This window comes from Pongo abelii, chromosome 7 (assembly GCF_028885655.2).
Source record: "Pongo abelii isolate AG06213 chromosome 7, NHGRI_mPonAbe1-v2.0_pri, whole genome shotgun sequence".
In the NCBI taxonomy this organism is placed as follows: domain Eukaryota; kingdom Metazoa; phylum Chordata; class Mammalia; order Primates; family Hominidae; genus Pongo; species Pongo abelii.
The window spans coordinates 124,713,782-124,732,200 of NC_071992.2; the positions used below are offsets into that span (position 1 = coordinate 124,713,782).

The 18,419-nt window shown below is 37.4% G+C and overlaps 1 pseudogene; it reads left to right on the plus strand.

Moving 5' to 3' along the window:
• Nucleotides 1-559: 559 nt before the first annotated feature.
• On the plus strand, nucleotides 560-8,368 carry LOC100451480 (tRNA methyltransferase 10 homolog B-like; annotated as a pseudogene).
• Nucleotides 8,369-18,419: the final 10,051 nt, after the last annotated feature.

Here is an 18,419-nt window from a genome sequence, read left to right on the forward strand (position 1 = left end):
TTCACAACAGCAAAGACTTGGAATCAACCTAGGTACCCATCAATGGTAGACTGGATAAAAAAAATGTGGTGCATATACACCATGGAATACTACATGCCATAAAAATGAATGAAATCATGACCTTTGCAGCAACATAGATTCAGCTGGAGGTCATTATCCTAATCAAATTAGTATAGGAACAGAAAACCAAACACTAAATGTTCTCACTTATAAGTGGGAGCTAAGCATTGGGTACACATGGACACAAAGATGAGTAAAATCCACAATATGGGAAGGAAGGAGTGGGGCAAGTGCTGAAAAACTTTTGGATACTATGCTCAGTGCCTGGGTGATGGGATCAGTCACACCCCAAACCTCAGCATCATGCAATATACCAGTTGCATGTATTGGTATTGAGATCCAGCAGAAAGAAGAAATTTTGGTTGTGCTAGAGAAATCTGGGGTCAGTGATCAGAAATCTGTGATCAGAGGAGAAGCTTGCCCCATTTCATGATCATGTACTAGAGACATGACAAGATCATGTCCAAGAAACACGGCAAAAATGAGGCATCAAAGGAAAATGGTCCTGGGTCTGAGGGCTCCCAGCTTTGCCTGTGATTCCCTTACCCAAAACATGGAGCACAGACACAACAGAGGAATCAGACTTACAGGAGCCACACAAGTTGTGGAAATGGACATTCAGACATTCTAAGAGATAACCAAGGGATTAATTTATCCCCATCCTCAAGAATCTGGTATGATGTAAGACTGAGCCCCTGACAATGCCGGAGGAGGGGAACAACACAGCAGAAAGGGTTTCTTGCTAGGTGAACACAGGGAAGCTACGGCAATGATTTAAATAGGTTGAATTGTCATGAATAAGTATTATTTCCTACATGTCTAAGTTTGTGGGCTCAGATTTATGCTTGCCTCTATTAATGAGACAATTATAAAATTATTTTAAGAGAAATTATAAAACCAGTAAACCATCACTTGATATATATTGTTCATGAAGTTTTTTTTTTTTTTGGAAAGAGTCTAATAAAGAACTTCATACTTAACATGGGCTCAAGAAATATTTGTTAAATTGAAATGACTGTATTAGGATGTTTCGAAATTCTCCATGTGTATCCATGCTAAATATACACTTTAGGACAAATGACATGGTATATTTTAAAAGAGTCAGTGTAGTGCTTGGGTTGAGGGAATAGGTTTAGGAATCACCTGCTTAGATTCAAGTATGTTATACAATAATTATATAACCTTAGACAATTAGCTAAATGTTTTGTGCCAAGTTTGCATTTGAAAAACTAGTATAATAATAATAATGCCCACCTCTCAGTGTTGTCACCAAGATTAAATGAATTATGTCTTTGAGTTTTAAATGCAAGATTTCAAAATTAGCGACAATGTATAGGCTGTAGCCAATTTTCATGGGTGAGTTCATGAATAAGTTCCAAATAGACAAGAATGTGCCTTTTATTGTATATTCTGCTTGCAGACTTGGAATTCAGAACCTTTCTCAAAAAGCCTAGAATTTGTTGTTATTGTTGTTAAACTGTGATCTGTTTTACAGTTTGATGAACTGAGATTCTGCAAAATATTCAGTGCATTAACAGTGACAGTTTTAACATCGGCATAGAAACACTCTCAAGATATTTAAATATTAGCTAACTTGATTGTCTTTGGACTTCAATGCTGTCTTTATATATTTTTGTCCTTCATAACTCAGGTTATAAAAATATCATTACCTGAGCTAAAAAATGGCCAGGGCAACCACCCATATTCCAAGTGTGGTCTATAGAACATTACATATTACATTGGAGAATAACACAGGGGTGGGTTCCTCCTTGGTTATTTCATTATATTAAACATCTGTACATTTCATTTTAGCTTGTATTATAGCTGGCTTTCTTGGTTACAGGCACACCAAGTATCCATTCCCCAAACAAGATCTGTTTCTTGTAACTCACCATCTCCTTTTTAATTCCTTAATTCCACTGGCAATTTGGAGTGGTCTGCTTACTCATGTTGTGTCTGCAGTTCTGGAGTCTTAGCCCTTGAGTCATGTAATTTTGGAAATCTTTGCCTTCTGCCTTATGTATTAACAGCAATCAGGCAGCCTCTTAAGACCTTCCTGGAAACATCCCAAAATACCTCAGCTTTTATTTTGGTTTTAGTTTGAAGAAATATCAGTCAAGTTATCCCTGAGCTCCTAATTTTGACTGGCCACCCAGATGAAGACAGCCTTAGAGATGTATAGTTTGGCAAATCAGCATCCTTGGCAGCAATTTGTGGATTTTGTAAATGTCACGCAACCAATTTGTATTATCGAGGTACCAAAATCACAATTTAGCGTTTTATTCCAAGGAAAACTTTTTCTATGACTGATGGTTAGTACTAGAAATTCCTTCCTTTCTTATTTAGCTGATCAATGAAAGGCTAGGTTCTAAAGTAGGAAAAAAAAAGTATGGGATTAAAGATTCACTAAGTAAAGAAACCTATTTTTTTAAAAAAAAATTAGTAGCAATTGAGGGATAAAAGCGTAGGTGAAACTCTATAATCAGAGTTTATAGAATATTTCTTAATACACATATTCAATAAAACCCTTTTAACCTACTATATACAGGATACATTGCTAAGTCACAGAGAAAATGTGAAAAACTAAGAGCCATTTTTTTGCCCAAAAGAAGCTTATGGTTTAGGATGAAAGGCAAGGAGATAAACAGGTGATTTCAATATAGAGTGCTAAGTGCTATATTAGGGGTAAGTACTTAGTATAATGAGAGCACTAAGATAAAGCACCAGGAACACTATGGGGTTTGGGGTTAGAAGAATTTTCCTGGAGGTATACATATCTAAGCTATAAGAAAGGGGTAAATAATTTGGCCAGGAAAAGATAATGCATTTTGAGCATTCTAGGCAAGGGAAATAGCCGTGCAAAGACCTCAATTATTCCAATCAAAGAGGGAAGGCCTTAGAAATTTTCACTCACATATTATGTTAATTTTGGTAAATTGAAAAATAGCCACAGGTTCTTCCCGTTTTTTTGCATCCAGGTTCTTACAATGTGATGTCACAACTCCTCCCATAAAGAGGTGGGGTATATTTTTCTACCTCTTGAGTCTGAGGTGGCCATGTGACTTGTTTTGGTCAAAAGGACATAAGCAAATGTGAAAACTGCTTGTGCTTTGGAGCCTGGCCTCTTTCTCAGCTAAAGGCCTGAGACCACTATGTTTTTATCAGCATGAGCAAGCCTGCAGGGGAAAAGAGCGATCACATGGAGGAAAATTGAGGCATCTGGGCTGACAATCTGTCAGGTAGGTAAGAGAAGCTGTCTATGTGAGGCAAAATTAGCTTCATTACCCTGCAAAGATGTCCATATCCTAATCCTCAGGGCCTGTGAATATGTTATTTTACATGGCAAAAGGGACTTTGAAGATGTGACTAAGCATTTTAAGATGGGAGGATTATCCTGGATCATCTTGGTGAGTTTATTATAATCACAAGGGAGACAGGAGACTCACAGTCAGAGAAGATGGGGTAATGGAAGCCAGGGTAGCTGTCATAGAGAGATTTGAAAATGGTATATGGCTGGCTTTCAAGATGGAGGGAGGAGTCAGAGATAAAGAATGTAGGTGGCCTCTAGAATCTAAAGAAGGCAAGGAAACAGATTCCCCTCTAAAGCCACGAGAAAGAACACAGTCCTGTGGATATCTTAATTTTAGTCCAGTTAGAATTCTGATCTTTATTTAGAACCCTCAGGAAATACAAACTATAACAAGCAGTTTTTGTCTTAAGTTACTATGTTTCGGGGTGATTTCTTACACAGGAACCGCTAAACAATACACTGATCTATAAGTTCAAAATAAAAAATAAAGCAAAAGAGTATTTATATTAAGCTACTTAAAAATAGTCATTTTCTAACTCTCCTATGGACTTTTACGTGGGTTCTTTATATCTTCTAATATTCCAAATAAGGATTTCATCCATTCTTTCATCCAGTACATGGTTGTCTGTTGTCTGAATAGCAATGAACTAGACCCTGCAGTAGAAATTGGGAACTTGTTTCTGCTTTCAAAGAGCAATTATGTTCCTAGAAGTCTCTTCTTGAGCATGTTGCTTAAGTCTCTAAACTTCAGTATCTGCATCTTCAAAAATGGGATAATAATAGTACTTAGCTTAGAGAATTGCTTTGAGACTCAGATGCAAAAATGCTTATAAAGCACTCAGCTTTACATGACATTCAATAAGTATTCAATAAATGCCAGCAGAATTGAAAAGAGATGAGGGAAAACTAGATGGCAAATAAAAAGTAGGAAAGACAGTAATATGAGAAGTAACAATAACTCTTATTTATTGTTTGTGATGCTCTGGAAAACTTATGTTTATGTTTAGTAATTGTGACAACAACTCTGCAAGGTAGATTTTGTTATTTTTACTTTACAAATGCCAAAATTGAGATTTCAAAGGTTAAGTATCTTATTAGGTTGGTGCAAAAGTAATTGCAGTGTTGTCATTACTTTCGATGGCAAAAACTGCAATTACTTTTCACCAGCCTAATATCTGACACCAGAAAAGCAGCCAGTAGCACCAGGCATCTAACCCTGCACTGTCTAATCCTAACGTCCTTCATCTCCCTGAAAACCCTAAGTTTGTAGTAGTTTTAGTTGGTAGTTATACAGTCTTACTTCTGCACTGTTCAGTAGCCAGCTGGCTGTGGCTTAGGGTTTTCAAGTCCAGTGGAGCCTTCAATGTTGCTTGGCAATTTTTTTCACTAAATGTGGGTTAACAGCCTCAACCTTTTCTCTTTGAGTAGATTATTTTGCCTCAGCTTTCACAGACAAAATAGAGGCCATCAGATATTAACAATTTCCCTTCCCTACATTATAAAACTTCCCACAGTAGTATCCATCCTTCTTTTCTGTATAAGGGAAAATGAGTCAATATTCATCAGCTGCGTGCTTTTTATATCTCCAGCCTAACCTGAACTCCTGAACCACGCTCATACTTCTTATTACCTATGAAACATCTCTACTGGGTATCCTATAAGCTTTTCAAACTTCACTGATCTTCCTTACCAAAATCTGTTGTCCCATCATCTTCCCCATGCCAGGTAATGGCGACTCGCATAGTTCCAGCTCTTTAGGCTACACACTTTGGAGTTATCATTGCCAGCCAAGTCATTATCATTTCTTGTTTGGATTATTTCAATAACTTCCTAATTTATCCTCTTTCTCCCACCAACATTGTGCACCTGCAGTCTATTCTCAACACAGTATCTGGAGTTATTCTGCTAAAAATGTAAATCAGATTACATTTTCTGCCCCAAACTATCTATTGTGTTCTCATTTCATGCCAAGCAAAAGCCAAAATATTTGCAATGGCCTATAAAGCTCCACACCATTGGGTTCCCCATTGCCTCTTTGACCTCACGGCCCACTATTCTCCTCACTCGTCCATCTCCTTGTTGTACCTTGACTATGTTGGCCTTGTTTGGCCTTGGGCCTTTGAATTTGTTCTTCCCTTTGCCTGGAACAGTCTTCTCCATGAAATTTGCCTGGCTTTTCTTTTACTTGCTTTGGATTGTTGCTTAAATGTTTTATTCTCATTGAGGCATTCTTTTTATTTATTTATTTTTTAGATGAAGTCTTGCTCTTGTCTTCCAGGCTGGAGTGCAATGGCGTGATCTCAGCTCACTGCAACCTCTGACTCCCAGGTTCAAGAGATTCTCCTGCCTCAGCCTCCTGAGTAGCTGGGATTATAGGCGCCTGCCACCACACCCAGCTAATTTTTGTATTTTTAGTAGAGATGGGTTTTCACCATATTAGCCAGGCTGGTCTCAAACTCCTGACCTCAGGTGATCTGCCCACCTCGGCCTCGCAAAGTGTTGGGATTACAGGCATGAGCCACCACATCCGGCTCATTGAGGCATTCTAATCACTTTATTTAAAATTGCTTGATACTCTACACCGTTCTCTATCTCCCTTTTATGTCTTAATCTTCTCCATAGCGCTTACTACCATCTAACATTCTGTATATTCATTTTGTTTGCCTCCTCCAACTAGAATGCAAGATCCATAAAAATGGGATTAAAAAAATGTACCACTATACTTTCCAGTGGTTATGACATTGCTGGAATATAGTAGAACTTCAGTAAAGAATTTTGAAATGAATGAATCTTTTTTTCCTTGCTCTAAAGAACTTTGTTTACACATTGAATCCAACTTTACTGCCCTCTTTAGGAACTGATTCATCAGTTATTCTCAGAATTTCCTGTGTTTTTCCTCTCTTTCATCTGAATATAGTCTTTAGGCTATAACTGTAATTAACAATCACTAATCTCTTTAAAAATATCTTCCCTGTGGTTTCCAGTTTAGGCTATTTTTCTATGAAAATTACAGTAAAGAAACACAAGATGGAATGAATGCCTAGAAAAGATAGGAAGCTGGAAGACAAAATGAGATTTTAAAAAATATCTGGAAACTGGAAAGAGGATGGGAGCAAGATGAAGGATGAGACAGAGGAGTAGAGGCAGCTATAGCTCAGAATATATGGAAGGGAGCTTTGAGGTAGGGGGGTGTGTGTGTGTGTGTGTGTGTGTGTGTGTGTGTGTGTGTGTGTGTGTGTGTGGTTGGGGCACTGTCAGCTTATCTTCCTGGTGGTGCCTAGAGAATATTTGGATCCCCAGTTGTCAAGGAGAAAGACCAGTAATGAGAAGTAAAGCTAAAAGGAGGGGAGTTATTTTTTTGATATATGTATATGCATTGCATCAGTCTGTTCACCCATTTCCTCTCCCCATTGTTATACACAGAACTCTTCACTGGTGAGCTAGAGAGTATGTTGAGATTACAATGACTTCTTTATACATCCAGTGTTAACAACCATGTGTCGCTAAAAAAAAAAAATCCTAGTGCAAAAGTCAATATATTTGCTGACACTCTACTAACTACTTAAAATCACGCCACATTTCAGTCCTCTTCATATTTAGGTCTTGACTTCTATGTACAGTTGTTTTTGTTAGATTTTTATAATTGGATTTCTGCTAGAGAGAAAAAACACATTTTTTACTCACAATAACTCTTTCAATTTCACCACAAATCTAAGAAAAATGCAACAACTGGAAAATTAAAACAACTGGAAACATTAAAAGTATCCATCAATATATACAAATATTGGTTAAGTAAATTATAGTGTAATCTTACTATATATCATGCAACCTTTAAAAGAAAGGGAAGTAGATGTGTGTATCCTGACATGGAAAAATACTGAAGATACATTTTCAATTGAAAAAAGCAAAGTGCATGATGGGATCAGTGGACTAGGCACATGGACTGGGAATTAGAAGGGAGTGCTTAGAACACAGTCACCTGAAATATCTGAAATATCTGAAAGCTTTCAGTTTCTGCAGATTGATGCAGAATGCAAATGCCAGGAGGGAGAGACCTTGACCACCAGAGTGCAGGATGGTGCTCATTCTCAAACAATTTGGTTTTCTGGGTATCATAAGAAAAATATCCAGAGAAAATAGAGACACTGGGAAAAGATAGTTGCAGTAAAGAAGGCAAAAGAAAGCAAGAAAAAGAAAGAAGAAAAGCCAATTGCGCAGAAAATCCGGGAATCTTCCCCTAACACAGCAAATATTTTCTGAGATCTCTAAGCAAAGAGATTCTTTTGGAAGACAAACACTCAGGACAAAAGCTGTGTATCAATTTGAGTATGACCCACCACATGTCAAAGAAGGAATTGAGTAGACTGGCTGGACAGATACGAAGGTTGTATGGTTCAAACGAAATCTAATAGGCCATTTTGGATCTGCCTTACTGGATTCACAGTAGACAGTGCCCTGTGTGAAGAGCGAAGATGAATTTTCTAGCGACTTGCTAGACATAAAAGAAGACTTCTTTTAGTTTATTTCCTCTGGAAACCCTTGTGTTCCTGACTCCTGACTCAGAATACACTATTGAAGATGTTGATCTAAACAAAGTTTGTATCTTTGATGGACTTGTGGATGAAAGCATTCAGAAGAAGGTGACATTTCAAAAGGCCCAGGAATACTCTTTCAGGACAGCCCACTTGTCTGTCATTCCAGGGATACATGATCAGACACCAGAGTACAAATAACTCTCATTTAGGGATGCTGGCCATCAATCAAGTATTTGATATTCTGTCCACTTATTTTGAGACTCTTAACTGGCCTGAAGCATTGAAGACGGGAATTTCTTCCAGAAAAGTTATATTCTTCAGAGCACAGTGGGATGATGGGCCTAAGATTGCAGCTGCAGAACAAAGCGCTGGAGGCCCTGACCAAAGAACGGGGCAGAGGGTGGCAGTGACACACACTTGCCTTTACTTGACATCTTCTTGGATCTTCACAATAAGCTACTAATGACAGGGACCACATTTTGTACTCTTTTTTATCTCCCATACTTCCTTGTTCACAGGATGTATCCATATTTATATTAAGTAAAAAAGTTTATGTAACAAGGAATCAGCCCGAAACCACATGGCTTTGGATGTGTCTTAATTCATCTTTTGTACATATATGATTATTTGTGAAACGTCTACTCTTTAGAGATTGTTTAAATAATAAATAATTATTGTTGTATAAAAATTAAATAATTATCATTATATAAGAAAAAAGTAAAGCACAGCACAGTGCATAAAGATGATTCATTTACTCTGTGTACTTTTTTAAAGAAGTATAACAATAGATACATCTATTTTGGTTATGTGCAAATATTCTTTTTCTGAAGGTGAATCACACAAATTGGGATTGATGATTAGCTTTGGGATAGGTGGGAAGCATGGAGGATTTTGCTATTTATTTGTCAATTTTCTAAAATGTCTGTACCATTGGGTAGGTGGGAATTTTGTCATGTTTGTATTTACCTTTCGGAATATGTGCATATATAATATAAAGATGTATTGCTTATACAATTTACATTAAAACATAATTACATAAATATAAAAATATTAAAAAGCAAACAGTGGTTGAAGGTAGAGGTGGGGTTTGGGACCATTGTTTTCATTATAAGACAGCATACTTTCGATTTTATTTATTTATTTTTTATTTTCTTAGATCTTGAGCTTGCATTACTTTTACTTAGTGGAAAATAACAATAAAGATAGAAAAAAAGGATAAAGGCAACAGAGGAAAAGCATTTGAGAGCTTAGCCCCAGGCACCAGACAGCCTAGGTTTAAATATTAGGTCTGCTACTTACTAGCTGGATAACCTTGGGTAATTTACTTACCTTGTCTGTGTCTTAGTTTTCCCATTTGTAAAATGCAAAATAGAAATACTTTTCATATAGGGTTATAGTGAGGATTAAATTATAGAAATTAGTTAATATGGAAAAAGTGCTTGATTTAGTGTCTTATACATAGTAATCACTGCCTGTGATATATTATAAATATGTTCTTAGGTAAAGAAAGGGAAAAAACACATAAACCACTTCAATCTGTTTTATTTTCCCCACCCTGACCCATGTCTAGTTTGACTAATAATTCTAGGGTTGGGAGTCTTTTCAAGAAGAAGAAGACCAGGGTTGAAGCTGAGCAATGGTTTGGGGCCTCTGAAAGAGGAAAAGGCAATGGGAAGAATTTTCATTTAATTTCATATTTCAAAAATAAAAATCGCATTCTAATTATTATTCCTTGATCAATACCTTTATTCCTTCTTGCCATCCTGAAAAATCTTTGTCCTTTTTACCAAGTTTTTTTTTTTTTTTTAATATTCCACCTAATTTTAAGGAATGGCCAAGCCCTACCCCCTCCACGAAGACTTTGATAAAGTTTCTGGTGCATTCAGAACTCTCTTGTATATATTGTTTTTCATCACATTTAGTTCCATCGTATACTGTATGGTCTAAATACAGGGACCACAGAAATTAGTTGTAATTTATTATATGATAGCATTAAGTAGAAATACATCAGTAATGTACTAATTACTATAGGTTTTTAGTATGTTTATTAGATTGGTAGTCATTTTTATGAAAGAACATAAATTTTCCTTTGACCTAACATATCTTGTAAAATCTTGTACTTTCTTTTTCCTTCTATTCATAAGTAAATCTTTAGAAGTGAAAATCTACATTTCATAATAGCAGTTTCCATTTCCACAGATGAGTTACTCCTGAATCCATTATAAATGGCTTTCAGTCCACCATTCTGCTAAAACTACTTTCATTGAGGTATGCAGTAACTTCTTACTTGCCAGAGGCAAATATGTATTTCAGTCCTTATTTTACTTAACTGTTTAACATCAATGTCTTGACCACTTCTGGAATCCTCTTGAATCTTCTCTGCTGGATTCCCAGGACTTTGGGAGGCCAGGTTTGGAGAATAGCTTGAGCCCAGGAGTTCATGATCAGCCTGGGCAACATAGCCAGACCGTGTCTCTATAAAATAAAAAAATAAAAAAAAAAAGAAAGTTAAAAGACAAATTTCTAATGCTCTGTGGTACAATTAAAAAGAAACACTTAGAAAGTGACCTTGCAAAGCCAAAATCATTGATGGAAAAAAATTTTTAATGTAGTTCTTAGAAAATGCACCTCCATGGAAATTCTCTTTTACTCCCTCAAGCTGCTGGATTCCGTGAGAATTTCTTCTTGGCTCACTTCCCACCCTTGGCCATTCTTTCTCAGTCTTCTTCACAGGCATCAACATCTAAGAAAAACTTCTGCAGGTCTTTTGTGCCACAGCTGGTTATTATAAGTATCAGAAATATAAATTATGATAAATTGGATAGTAAACAAGGTTACCATCATATTTAACAGAAAGGTTCTTAAGAACTGAAACGTTGTAGAACAATATAGCACACCAAACAATATATTCTAGAGAAAGTATCATTATTGAGATAATATCATCATTTTGAGCATCCAGGATTTTGGAAAAGATATTTCTATAAGAAAGTTTAAAAAGGTTGGGCACAGTGGCTCATGCCTATAATCCCACACTCAGGAGTGTGCCAGGCACACATCATTTGGTGGTGCTGATAGGGGCCAGAAGTGCTCTTATTCCTTACTCCTCTTTTCATTCAAAAGGAATTTTCCCCTCTCAGCGGTTTACTTTCTTCCCCAGGAAAGGCAGACTAATTTCAAGATTGGTGAGTTTCGAAGGAGAACCTGGCAAGTGTAGCTCCTTCTTCTCCCCTTGGTCTTTGGGATTTGCCTGCCTGCAGAGAATCTGCTCTAGTGGACCATATGGAAAGCTTAGCGGTAAAGGTTGTAAACCTGCTTTTCTTCCCCCACAGTGAGTGGGTGAATATGTTTGCTTAGTTCAGGGCTCATAATCGGGAAGCTCATTGTTGTCACATGTTCCCTGGGAGTCCTACTTTGATCTTCATCTGGCTCACTCCTTTGCCCATCTCAATTGATTTAGAATTCAAGAGGGAAAACCAGGGGGATTATTTAATAGTCCCTTCGAACTTCAATATCTTCTTCCATGTAGTTACTCTTCACTATATGTAACCTCATACACTGAAGAAAACTATCATTTCATGAATGTATTGTTCTACCTGTGGTAGTTTCAAATAGAAATCTTCCTATGATTTCATTAAGACAAGACATAACCACTCTTAGGATGACTTCATTGTTCTGAAGAGACCAAAGTACATCCCTCAGTGATGCCTAAGTATATCTCTCTCACGATCATAAATACAGCTTAGAATTCCTGTGGTCACACATTTTGTTCTCTATTTTTGCCATGTAGGTAACGAAATAAAGAAGATACTACCACCTAAAAAAGTAGAAAAAGACTAGAAACGTGCGAAAGAAATTCTGCTTCCTTCTTTGGAAAATTAGATCTTGTCCAATATCATATGATTCTCCACAGTTCTAGGATTTTCTCATATTGAACTTGAATGAAAATTTCCAAGCCATAAAAATTTTTTCCAGAAGCCATTTTTATAAAAAAGATAAAATTGGAAATTAAGCTTAGAAATCATAACAAATGAAAACCTCTTTTCTTTGTGGTTTTCTCTGTTATGTAATACTCATAAAGTGCATTTTATAATATTCACTTTTTGGTATTAAAATATTACAGTCTTTTGTAGACAATTCCAATCAGCATCCCTAATTTATATGTAAGGGAAATATTGAGTCATTCCAGGTTAGAGGGAGAATTCTTGGCACAGTTAAAAACTGAAATTCTAAGATTCTAATCCTAAGCCATATGGGGTCCAACCAGATTAATATAGCAAGGATGTTCTCATTAACTACCATGGTGTTATTCAGGGACTGAGAGAACCAAAAGTTAACCAGACCTGGTCCTCGTCCCTGAGACTCTTGCTTACAAGCAGGAGATGTAAATGTGAATTCAGAAAATTGTCTGATCCTCCTCTTCTGAAGCACCAGCATAACAAGTTTGGGTATTGGCCAAATGGATTAGTGCTATATTTGGGTTCCTGGATGCTGGATCTTGGATTTGTAAGTGCTCTGAAGCAACCAGAAATGGGTAGAATTAGTTGGAAGTAAAAATATGAAAACAACCCCAAACCCCAACTAAACCAAGAAATAGACAATAAAAAAATTTTTGGACTGGGCGCGGTGGCTCACCCCTGTAATCCCAGCACTTTGGGAGGCAAAGGATGTCAGGAGTTGGAGACCAGTCTGGTCAACATGGTGAAACCCCATCTCTACTAAAAATACAAAAATTAGCTGGGCATGTTGATGTGTGCCTGTAATCTCAGCTACTCAGGAGGCTGAGGCAGGAGAATAGCTTGAACCAGGGAGGTGGAGGTTGCAGTGAGCTGAGATCGTGCCACTGCACTCTAGCCTGGGTGACAGAGTGAGACTCCATCTCAAAAAAAAATCCATATATAAAATATATAAAATATATATATAATATATAATATATATTATATATTATATATATTTATACATATATACATATATATGTACATATATAAATATATATATATAAATATATATACATATATATAAATATATATACATATATAAATATATATACATATATATAAATATATATATTTCGAGAAGTCCAAGGTCTATCACTTTTGGAAGTGGAACTCAGCATAAATTAAAATTTGAAGGAGCAAGAGTCTGGTAGACAGTAAGACCACATAGAGAATGAGAACAAGGCAGAAGGAAAATGAGAAGACCCCAAATCATTGCAGAGAACAAGCTGGCCAGCTTGTGACTCATTCCTGGTGGCTGCTGGCCATACAAATTTTGAGCTTAAGGCCTGAATTGGGACGACACCAGCCAAACACTGGATCATCCTGGTACAGTGGAAAGAGGACAGGGATTTCAGCAAATCATACGAGTAGTTGTTATTTTCAGCAAGTCCATGTTTCAAACTGGTACATCAGTCTTTCCATCTAGAAGTATAAGGGTTATGTAGGAATGAGGTACCTAAAATCATCAGGAACATTGGCATATACACAGGATTTTTGGCCTTATTATATTTGCTTTCTTTTATGTCATGTGCTTACCTCTAGATCTGGGAGTGAGTGAGACCAGCCCTAATGTGCTGAGATAGACACATTAGAAATGAGAGAAATGGGTGGGTCTCTAAAGAGAAAACTGGGATACTCTTACCCAATTTAGAAGAAAATAATTCCCAACTGGCAAAAACAGATGTCTTCCACAAAGAGGAAAGCCAAAATATCAAATGCAGCTGATGACAAGGATTATGAGGAAAAAAGATCTCTGAATTTATCAATAGTCCTGAATGTGAGAAAGGCAGTGGGCTGTTCTAGGAAAGCTTTGCAGCCAAACAAATGCCAATATGAATCCTGGTTGAGCCTCTTCATAATGTTGTAATCTCTGGCAAATCAAATAATCTCTCTGAGCCTCAACTGTAAAGCCAAAATTATGATTACTACCTAATAACTTGAATACAAAGATTAGAAAAACATAGGTAGTTATTATTAACAGTCTTCAAGAGAATAATCATTTCAGTGGTGAGGAATGAATGGAGAGGAAATAAAAATAATAGAAATATACCCCTGATACAAAAAAGTAATCAATGAAAGAAAATAGAGAAATCCGATGATAGCTAGAAGATGGCACCAAGCTAAACTTACTTTTACCACGGCTTCCACCTGCCATTATAGGGCAGATCTGTTGCAATAAGGCAGAAAATATGGAGACTTGGTAGAAATAGCCAACTGAAGAGAAATATATAAAGAAAGGAGTTAAATGTGATAAACCAACAAGTAATTTAACATTTAATATGGAGAAAAGACCATTTCTCCTTCAAAACTAAAGATAAGGACAAGATGGCAGATGGAGATAGAGATGCTGAGGTAAGATGTGGTTTGATCCTGAGATCTGGACTTTATAGATAGCCCACTTAACACACACACACACACACACACACACACACACACACACAGACAGACAGACACACCTGAAGTTTTCTAAGGCAAGTGCTGACTCCTGTCCAATTTCTCCAATTTCTCCTCCTAGAAGAATTTTCCTTCTTTGTTTCCTATGAAATGATCCTTCTTGGATTCTCTCTTAAACCTTGTCAATATCCTCTCTTTCTGGTTGTTTCAGAAAAGCTGGTGCTCTCCTGGCTTCCAGTTTTGGTCCTTTTCTGCCATTTTTACATGCCTGGATGAGCTTGCCTAGCTTCCCATTGCTTCAATTTAGTCTCGAATATTGATAATTCCAAAATCTAGGTCTCTGGACCAAACTCTTCTCCAGCACTCAAAGACTTCTTATACAACTAATTGGTTACAGGCTGGCTCTGGGTAATGTCTTTCAGTCTTAATATATCCAAGATATAACTCTATATTTACTCAAACCACTTCCTGCTCCAACCTGTGTTGCCCAGATACCCCTCAAGGAGGACTTGTATCCAGTAGCTGGGAAGGTTGTCAGCAAGCAGCCTCAGTTGTCAGCTCCCACAGGTTTCTCCACAGCTTCAGAGAGCCATTTCACCTAAGACCATGCCATTCCTGGACTGGTCTGCATCCAATTACTCAGTACAGTGAGAGCACAAAGCCCCGGCAATTTCAGCTCCCTTCAGGACAACTTTGATGAGCCATATGCTACCCAGAGCTCCTGAGAGATTGACCAAGGCATCAGGCCTGCATTGCAATTCATCTTCTCCTTCCACCTAACCCTGCTTCCTCTGCCTTCCTTCTACAGAATTTGATCTCTAATAAATACTTGTCATGCCAGTCTTTGTTTTGGCATCTGCTTCCAAAGAACACAACTTGCAGCACACCAGGACCTACTTGTTTTCCAAAGCAGAAATCTAGGTGTTATCTCTCTCCCACCCCCCTCATTCACCAGTCATCAAAGACTGGCAATTCTTTCTCCTAAATCTTACCACTCTAGCTAGTTTCTCTACTGCTCCCTACTCACTTCCAATATTCTAGCTCAGCTTTTGCATCCTTGGCAGGCCTATCTTAAACTTGATGGTTAAGATTCCTTCCACTGAATGGACCCAGAAGGGCCATTGTTTTCCTCTTTGCTGAATTGCAAGTTTACAAGTCTCTCTCCTTTATTTAACTGTCTGCTTCTCTGGGCTAGATGCCAAGTCTTATTTTTCTTCTTGGTATTCAACCTTCCCAAAACTTCACTCATACCCTCAACTCCATAGCAGAAAACTTACCCAGTCCCCGACACTTAGAGAAACTCTGTATGCATTTGGCTAATTAATGCATCAATAATATTGTCCAGGTAAATAAGATTTAAACAATATCTAACGTGATACTCTTTAAACCTACAGTTAGATAGTTGTGCCTTACAGAGAGCTTGTCTATAAAATGACTTAAACACATCATTCATACATAATAAACCTGCCCCTTTTTCATCTTTTTGTTATACTTCATTGTGAAACAGTTAGCTGTAATACCCCCACAGAGAGTATTTCATGCAGGTAACTCAGTTCATTGGGAGAAGAGAACAGATTTTAACCGTTGCTTATTTTGTATATTTGTAGCTCCAGTTTGCCAAGTCTGAAAAAGTTACCATCATGCTATGTATATGCCGTATATATAACCTGGAAAATTATCTGTGATCAAGGGAAATGACTAAATAAGGGAGGTCAGGATCCATCCATGTGACGAAATGTGGTTTAGTATTAAAAAGCAAATCCATTCCCAGAGATTGACTAGGATGATACTTGGAAAATAATTTCATATGGTTAAATTTAGGGCCCTGAAAAAAATTCCACCTAACCATCTCCTCTGTAGCATTTTCATTTGATTATAATTTGAATATATTTTCATTTACTTTAAGCCTTTTCCTTGGAATTACCTATTCCAAGATTCTTAAATCAGTGGTAAGAGAACTGTTGGCCAAAGTTATGGCATCCCTTATACAAATGATCTTTTTAAATTATATGACTCTGCTTTAAAAGCAGCTTTATGCAGCCAAGATGTTTCTAGTTTATGATTTGCAAGAATTGCTTTGTGATTTTTGCCACTGAACCTGGTCTTTTGTCTTTTTCCTCTCTCCCTTGCAGCTCTTGTTTTTTTTTTCTGTCTTTGCTGAGGTCATCTGAGAAAGATGGAGAGGCTTATTGGTAATGGCACATTGGTCTTTTTGTTTGCAATTTAAGATTGAAATCTTTCAAAGAAAATGGAAATTGGCATGGATCACTCTTATCCCTTAGAATTTCAATTTTCATTAAATAGATGTTTATGGAGCAGCAGCTTGAACCAGGCACTGAAAGTATATGTGTTCATATATCTAAGAAGCCATGTCTTATGGAGAAGACATTAAACCCTATTAACAATTCCTAATCAGTGTGATGAATGCTGTAAGGGTAAGCACAGAAGGCTTTGGAAGCACTAAATGAATGTCTGATTCCACACTGAATGGGGCAGCCTCCTTTCTGGGTAGGTGACACTTAGTGTTTAAAAGAAGAATGGAAATTAGCCAGGGAACAGGACGAAGTCATATGTTAGACAAGCTGGAAAGGACCTTCTGAGGAGGAAACAGTTTGTAAAATTGCAAGAAATTCTCTATTCCTTATAAGGAGAGTGAAAGGAAGGAAATAATAACAGATGAGACTGGTGAAAAAGGATGACAAAACTATAAGCATTTACAATTTTCCATCTCTGATTTTCTGGGAAATGTGGATTTCAGAGATAACAGTCCTTATTTTTGGAGTGGGGTGAAAGATAGAGATGGAAAATGAAAGCAGCTAAAGATTGCCTTACATACTAAAAAAGATGGATAGACCCATTGAGAGAACAAAGGATTTGGGAGATAGAGCCTTCCACTGTCAGGATGAAGAAATAAGCAGGTGGAAAAGTTGAGGAGGTGGTGGAGATAGAAGGAAAGAGAGAGACAAAGAAAGACGGAAAAACACACACACACATACAAACACACACATAAGACAGAAATAGTGAGAGACACATGATAGAGATGTAGGGACACCTAGAGAGAAAACAGACAGACAGGCAGTGAGGGAACAAACAGAGACAGAGATCGAGACATTCGTTGAAAGACAGACATTAAACAAGGAGACAGAGAACAGGAAAGGCAGCAACTACCACAGACATGAGAACTTTAAGGAAAGGGAGCTGCTGTTATTGAGGTTTTTAAGAAGATTTCTTATGTATTGTGTTACGTAATGCCCTTCGTTTTTCCACAAAGAATTTAGTAGCGCTACCCTGCTTATCAATGTTTTTTGACTTAGAGTTTTTCTTCTGGATGTATTACCATGGTCAGCCTGGCTCCATAGATGCCCAGTTATGTACTATAGTGGTAAGCAGTGATGAGATTAGGGAAGGCCTGTGTGCCCCATTAGGGTTTGAGGTTCCTTAGAGACCAGCTCATTGTAGTTAGAAGGTGAGATTTCTCTGTTCTGACCCCAGAATTTATGCATAAAAAGCTCTGGGGAATCTGGTTGCTTCTCAAGAAAAGCAGCTTGGGCATCACCTGGCCTGGGAAGTCTTTCCAATCCTTGCAGACCTGGTTGGTGCCCTACTTCTGTGTTCCCACAGTACTCTGACTCACCCTGTTCACCACCGGTAGAATATGGGGGAACTCTATTCACAGGGGTATAGCCTTGTAGTATAGTTTGAAGTTGGGTAATGTGATGCCTCCAGATTTGTTCTCTTTGCTTAGGATTGCATTGGCTATTCGAGCTTTTTTTTGGTTCCATATGAATTTTAAAATAGGGTTTTCTGCCAAAAGCAATAGCAACAAAAGCAAAAATTGACAAATGGGATCTAATTAAACTAAAGAGCTTCTGAACAGCAAAAGAAACTGTCATCAGAGTGAACAGACAGCCTGCAGAGGAAGAGAAATTTTTTTCCATCTATCTGACAAAGGTCCAATACTTAAAGGTCTGGATATAAGACTCTAATATCCAGAGTCTACAAGCAACTTAAACAAATTTACAAGAAAAAAAGCATTAAAAAGTGGGCAAAGGACATGAAGAGACACTTCTCAAAAGAAGACATTCATGCAGTCAACAAACATATGGAAAAAAGTTCACCATCACT